Consider the following 7,483-nt stretch of genomic DNA (forward strand, 5'->3'; position numbering starts at 1 on the left):
GATTATCCTACGGGGACAATCCAAATGGAGGAAGAATTTTGTTTAGTGGATAGTGCTACTACCGACACTATACTTAGGGAAATAAAATATTTCCAAACTCTCACTAAGAGCAAACGAAATATCATGACTATCGCAGGACGCGATGCCGTGATTGTTGGTTTAGGTCGAGCCATAATAATTCTCGCTATGGGTACTCAATTAGTAATCGAGCGATTCAACTCGTATTCTATTGAGTTCTAAAGATATCCGTCGTAATGATTTTCATATCGAAACTCATAATGACAACAAAGATGAATATCTAGTCATCACCAAAATTGACGGATATGCCAAGCAACTGCTTGAGAAAATTCCTTCACTATCAACTGGATTGTATTTCACATACATCAAATCCGTACAACATGTTCCATGTAAGATAATTTTTCAAAATCTTGATGTCTTCAAGATTGGCATGATCGCCTAGGTCATCCTGGAATTGGGATGATGTGAAAAATTACCAGCAATTAACTTGTTCATCACATGAATACTTTAAAATTTTTCAAACATTCAGATTTCATATGCACCGCATGTGGCACGGGGAAGTTAATCTTAAGACCCCCTTATCTTAAAATAAAGGCTGAACCACTAACATTTCTTAAACGCATTCAAGGCGATATTTATAGTCCCATTCATCTATTAACTGGACCATTTAGATACTTCATGGTACTTATTGATGCATCAACAAGATGATCCCATGCGTGTTTATTATCCCCAAGAAATCATGCTTTCGCAACGTTCATTGCTCAAATTATCAAATTAAGAGCATATTATCCGGAAAATCCAATAAAATCCATCAGGATAGATAATGCCGCCGAGTTTTCCTCGAAAGCCTTCAATGATTATTGCATGGCTCTAGGCATTAATGTGGAACATTCTGTATGTATGTACATACACAAAATGGATTAGCCGAATCTCTTATCAACAGAGTAAAATTAATCGCAAGATCATTACTACAGAATTGCAATTACCAACATCTTGTTGGGGTTATGCAGTCTTACACGCCACAGACTTGATTCAAATAAGATATACTGCATATCCTTCCCCGCTGTAGTTAGTACGTGGGAATCAACTAAGTATTTCCCATCGGCAAAAATTCGGTTGCGCTGTATACATACCGATTTCACCACTGTAGTGACCCCATAGAAAATTAGGGATATATATGGGATATAAATCACCGTCAATCATAAAATACCTCGAGCCTCTTACAGGGGACTTATTCACTACCCGTCACGCTGATTGCATTTTAGATGAGGACAATTTTCCCGGTATTAGGGGGAGATAATATGTACCATAAAGAATGCCAGATGTAACGCCCTGAAAATCTCGAGTCTAAACTACGCGATAGGGTGTTCCAACTAAGAGCGGACTCACCGTAATACCCTGACCCCCTCTGCCACACGTGCGCGTTACGTCCCCCGCCCTGTGCCGCACAACGCCCGCGCGCGACCGCTTTCCGCAATCAGCGCCGGCGCAAGTCCTAACTCGCACAGCGCGCGAATCCCGCGCGCGCGTGGCCGACCGGCCGCGGTCGCCGCCGCGACCGGCGCCGACGCGCCCCTCTTTTTTTCTCTCTCTCTCTCCTTTCTCTTTCTCCTTTTCTCTCCCTCTATTTCTTTTCTTTTCTTCCCCTTTTCCCTCTCTTCCTTTTCTTTCTTCATTCCTTTCTTCTTTTCCCTTCTCCCTTCTTCCCCTTCTCCTCTCCCCTGCCCGAGCACTGCTCAGCCCGCGCCGCCCCCTGCTCGGCCTCCGCACGCGCGCGCGCTTGCTCCTGGCCAACCGCGCCCGTGCCGCGCACACGCGCACGAACACTCCTGCACGCTCGCCCTGGCCGCACGCGAGCCCCGCCGCGCCGCACGCGAGCCCCTGCCTCGGCCGCGCCGCGACGCGCGCGCACGCGCACCGCGTGGCCGCGCGCCGCGCCGTGTCGGCCGCCGCTCGCGCACGCCCGGCCCCGCAACGCCGCGTCGCCCGCTGCGCCACGCCATGCCCCCGCGCGCTCTGTGCCGCCCGTGCCGCGCCGCCCGTCGCTGCCCCGCCCCGCCGCGCGCGCGCCGCCCCACGTGCCCGCGTCACGTCGCCTCGACCTCGCCGCACCGCCGCTCGGCGACACACATGACACGACACGGCCGCCATTAAGGCGTACCGCGCCGCCCGCCGAGCCGGTGACCGGCCGCCGCACGGTTCCGCCGCCCCATTGCCTTTCCCCTCTATAAATTGGCCTCCCCGCGCGGCTCACCCCCCCCACAACCTGCACCACCACCTAGCCCCTCGCTCCTCCACGCCCAGCACCACCCCGCCGAGCCCCCGCGGCCACCATCGCCGGCCTCCGCCGCCCCGCTTCCACGCGCTGCCCCGGCCCGAGGTGAGGCCGGGAACTGGTTCCCTGCGCCCCCCTCCCTCTTTTCCCCCTCCACCCCGAGCCGCCCGGGCCTCGGCCGCCGAGGATTGGCCGGCGCCGTACCCCCCCTCCTCTGTTCTCTACTGGCAAGAGGAGGAAGAAAGGGGCGGTTTTACCCAAAGCCCCTCCCCTTCTCTATTTCTCTCCAAAGAAACCCCTTTATCTATCCCTTTTTGCAAAAATAGCCCTACCCTTTCCGTTAATTCAAATCAAACCCTTCGGAACATAAACCTAAACATATTCGACACCTTTTAGCATGCTTAGGGTATTTCTAGGATTTACAAATAGGTCCACACTCTTTCCGGATATTTACGAACAAGCCCTCGAACCCCCGTTTAACCACTGAAACCATCTTTGGCTCATCATTTTATGTGCGAAACGACCTCCGATCGACCCGAAACTTTACCACGCCCTTTCTAGTGTAGTTTTAGCCATGCCATTAAGAAACCACCCAAAGATATCACCCCTAACTCCGTAACTAAATTATTTCCGATTCAAGCCCAATGATAAAAACTTTTAGTTCTTACGCTTGATTGTATGTCTGTTTGTTTGCGTCGTAGGACACGGAGTGAACGAAGAAGTTCCCGACTGCAACCAAGCAACCGAGGACCCGTACTGCGACCCCGAACCCGAGGGACAGTGCTTCGATCAGGACCTCCCGCAAGGGTTTGACGATGGCAAGTTCAATTCCGCCCTTTGATGCATATTTTGTCCTAGTTTTTATAAACACAACCCAATGGCCTGTTTTATAAAATTGCATGGTTTTGCGTGCTGGAAACCTGGTAGGATAGCCACCCTTGTTTGAAATAGCCATACTTTGATCGCCTGATTTATAAAGAAAGTACGTGTGTGTGGGAAGGGATAAAATGTGGTTTTGAAAAGTGAGTTAGACGGGATGGATGGCATTTCTGTGTGAATTGCCGTTGGTGTGCTCGTACCTGTGTGGTTGAGCGAGGAAGGGAGATATCCATCTTGTCACCCCTAAGGACCGAGTTGATGTGACATCTCACCTAGCTTTTTGTCGTGCGAACCACTTGACCGTTGTATGGGCAACGGCTTAGCATAAATCCCACTAGTTAGCCTGAGAGTCATCAGGAGAGCTGAGAGCAACGGGTGATCAAGGAGAAGGGATAAGCTCTGTGTGACTTATGCCCCGGTTAAACCTCGGAGATAGGTCGAATGACCCCTTGATGGATCCCGTGGTGGCTAGTCAGGTCTAGCTAAGGTGGGTAATGGCTTTGTTGGGATCTGCACCGGCACTAAGGTGTTCGTGCTGTGGTACCCCACCTGTGGGTAAAGTTGCACACCTCTGCAGAGTTAAAATCTATTCGAATAGCCGTGCCCACGGTATTGGGCAAGTTACGGTGTGGTCACATAACTAGTGTTTCTCTCTGGGAATGGATGGGCTGGTGTGGGTTGTTTGGAAAGTGTCCGGCAGATGTGCCGTGTGCTACGGCGGACGGGGAGTCCGGTAGCAGTTTAAAAACTTGGATCCTGTGTGGATCAACACCGTGTGCTCCTTGGTACAAGAAAACTCGTTTTAAAAATGCTTTTAAAACAACCCCTGCATACAACAGAGTTTTCCGCAAATGAACCATAACCTTATCCTTGGATTGTCCTGTGCATTGACTTCTGTTATACCCCTCCGTGGGTGTGATTGGACTTGCTGAGTACGTCTGTACTCACCCCATTCTTACTTTTACAGTGGAAGACCCAGACTACGTTCCCGAAGACAACGAGTAGGGTTTCGTCCTGCACCCAGTCTTGCCTGTGGTTGAGGCCACCGTTGGATTCCGCATGGCGCAAGACTCTGATGATTCTCTTTTCGTAGCTAGTGTAGTTGTGTGGGTTCTGGTTGTGATCCTCGCGATAGTGGCGCTTCACTGCCCATTACCGCGTAGAGTTGTACGGTGATGTACCATCTGATGTAATAAAAGTGTTATCAGCCTCATGGGACTGATAAATCAACACTTTTAAGTCTTCCCTGATGGGGGGACGCTTCAGGTGGTATCAGAGCCGTAGACTGGCCGTAGGACGCGACCCTAGGAGCGAAACCCCTTTTCAGGTCCTAGAATTTGTCCCGATTTAGGAATTTTCTGCAAACACTCACCCCTGGTCTTTGCCTTGTTCCAGATGGCTGGCAATGGATGGGTTAGCGGAATCTGCCACGCAGAGCCCGGCCTCCCCAAGTTGCTATTGCTCAGCCTGGAACGCGTCGGGGTTATGGAACCACCGGAGTATGCCTACCGTGAGTACATCGCCGGAGGCACCCTTCGGTGCGACACAATGGTTTTTGTGGAGAAAAGCACCCGCTACCCTGATGTGGACCCTTGGTTCATCTCCACCACTGGCTTCCGCTTCCCCGACACCTATCGAAAGGCCGCTCGTAAAGCCCTGCGACGACTGCGTGTGCTCTACAAGCACCACCTTCAGCGGACTCCTATGGGGTTTTTCCCACCCACTGAGGGACGAGGGCGCACTTGGATTGCCCGAATGAGGGGACTTGGACGAGAAGAAGAAGACCTAGAAGATACGGTCTCCCACCTGTCCATCTACCTTACTGGCTTGGATGCACTCTACCGTGAGCAGGCGGCACAACTGAAGCAGCTAATCCATGGGATTGAAAAGATAACCCAGGAGCTGGAGGAGCAACGAACAAGAGCTGCGAACGCCGAGTATTCAGTGGCCGCCCTCCAAGTCCAGATACAAGAATACGAGAACCGCAATGGAATAGGTGGGTGGATAGAGGAAGAAGAAGAAGAACCCATGGAAACCCATTGGGATAAGGGTACTCAGACCGAAAATGAGATGGATCGGTTCCTTCCAATAAAGAAGCGCTCTATCAGGGCCGAGGAAGAATCCCCATGATAGGATTAGCACCCCGAGCTAGAACCCTACCCTAATGTCCACGTACCCATGAAAGCTGTACCACCCTTGTTGTAATAATAAATATCATCTACTCCCTTTTACACCTGTACCAGGTTGTTTACCCTGTTTCTGTTTCAGATGGCTGAGGAAGGATGGACCCAGGGCGATTGCCAAGCTGCACCTGGATTTCCCAGCCTCTTAATCAACACCCTGGAGAACCTTGGCGTTGCAGAACGTCCAAGGTACTACAGCCGAGAGTACGAGCACCATGGTACCCTCCGCTGCAGGGTGATCCTGGTCATCGCCAGGAGCAACCGCTACCCCGACATCCAGCCTTGGCGAGCGACCGCCATAGGATTTAGACACCAAGATACCTACCCCCTGGCCATCAGAAAAGCACTCCGTTATTTGTGCCGGATTTTTGATGAACACCTCGCCCCCACACCAGCGAAGTTCTTCCCGCCGGCCATCAGGACCCCAGTCTGGGAAGCACGCATGAGAAACCTGGAACGACGTCGCCACGAAGAAGGACCCCTGTACCAAGTGGCTACTTACCTAGCCGCCCTGGACCAACTCTTTGATGAGCAAGCCAACCTTCTGAGGGAGCAGACCCATCGAGCCGAGCAAGTGGAGCTCGCAGTGAGATTACAGCAGATCCGAGCCGCCCACGCCGAGGCAAGAGCCGCGGCCGCGGTCAGTAACGAGGCAGTCGCCCAAGAAAGCCTCAGGCAAGCCCGAGACCGGCGCATGCAAGATTGGACCCGAAGTGGGACACCAGTCCCGGCAATTGGGGAGGATCATGTTTTACTCGGGACGCCTATCATAGGATGGGGACCCCTTTTTGGAAACACACAAGCCCCACCCGGAAACCCTGAAAGTTCCGCTGCCGCTATCGAAGCGGATGCTGCAGCGCGACCCTTGACGGATAGGAACCCAGAGGATGGTGAGCAGGGATCACTCACACCTCCCGCCCGAGAAGAAGGCCTGCCCCGCGAGTAAAACGACCGACGCCACCCTAGTGATGTGTCCCCAGCCGCTTTTGTTAAGTTGTACGTGATCCCGGACGAGTAGTACGAGACCTAGCCTCACCCCAAGCTGTACCCCCCTTGTAGTAATAACGTTGTTTGTACTTGATGTTGTGTGCTGATTATCTATATGAGTACCGGCAGGAGGTAGATTCTGCCATATATATATATATACGAATTAAACAACTTAAACATCACATAAACGTAACCCCGATTTACCCAATCAACAGGTGACCCCCCGGAACGTCGCGAGGGCCTCCCGTGGCCGGAACCCCGTAGCCGCTAGTGTCGGAGCACAGCCCGTTGAACAAGATCTTCCCCAAGGAGAGCAAGAAGTAAGCCAGAACCGAGGGGGAAGTCAAGAAGGAGAACAACTACCACCACCCCCACCCCTCGGAGACCTAGCGCAGATCATCCATAACCAGACCCTCATACTGGAGACACTGGCGAATGCCCTCATTAACCGGCAGCCGCGAGGACAGAATATGAACGACAAGCTGACGGCCTTTCTAAGGACCAAGCCACCTACCTTCGCCGGATCATGCAACCCGTTGGATGCTGACGACTGGTTGCGAGTAATTCAGAGCAAGCTCGAACCATTTGAATGCCAGGACCGGGATAAAGTCCTTCTGGCAGCCCACCAGCTCACCGGAACAGCGTTATCCTGGTGGAAAAACTATTGTGCCGCAGCCGAAGATGCCTCTACCATCACCTGGGGAGAATTTGTAAGGGAGTTCCGCCGCTACCACATCCCTTCGGCCACTATGAAGCGCAAGGCGGATGAATTCCGCGCACTACAGCAAGGAAGCATGTCGGTGGAAGAGTATACCCACCGGTTCATAGAATTGGCCCGGTACGCGCCGGAAGAAGTGAATGACGACGATAAGAAGCAAGACATGTTCAAGAAGGGGTTAAGCCCAGAACTCCGGACCTTGCTTACTCCCCAGATCTATCCGGACTTCAACACCCTGATGAACAAGGCTATCCTCACAGAAAGGGCCAAAGCTGAAGATAGAAAGGATAATAAACGCAAATTCCTGGAAAGTAAGGCCCGCCAACAGGACCGCTTCCAAAAGCCGAGGAACACCAACTACACTGCACCAAGATCTCAGGCCCCAATGCAGTATAGGACTCAGTCCCAAGTGACAGGATCACA

The sequence above is a fragment of the Panicum hallii genome, chromosome 9 (genome assembly GCF_002211085.1).
Source record: "Panicum hallii strain FIL2 chromosome 9, PHallii_v3.1, whole genome shotgun sequence".
Classification (NCBI taxonomy): domain Eukaryota; kingdom Viridiplantae; phylum Streptophyta; class Magnoliopsida; order Poales; family Poaceae; genus Panicum; species Panicum hallii.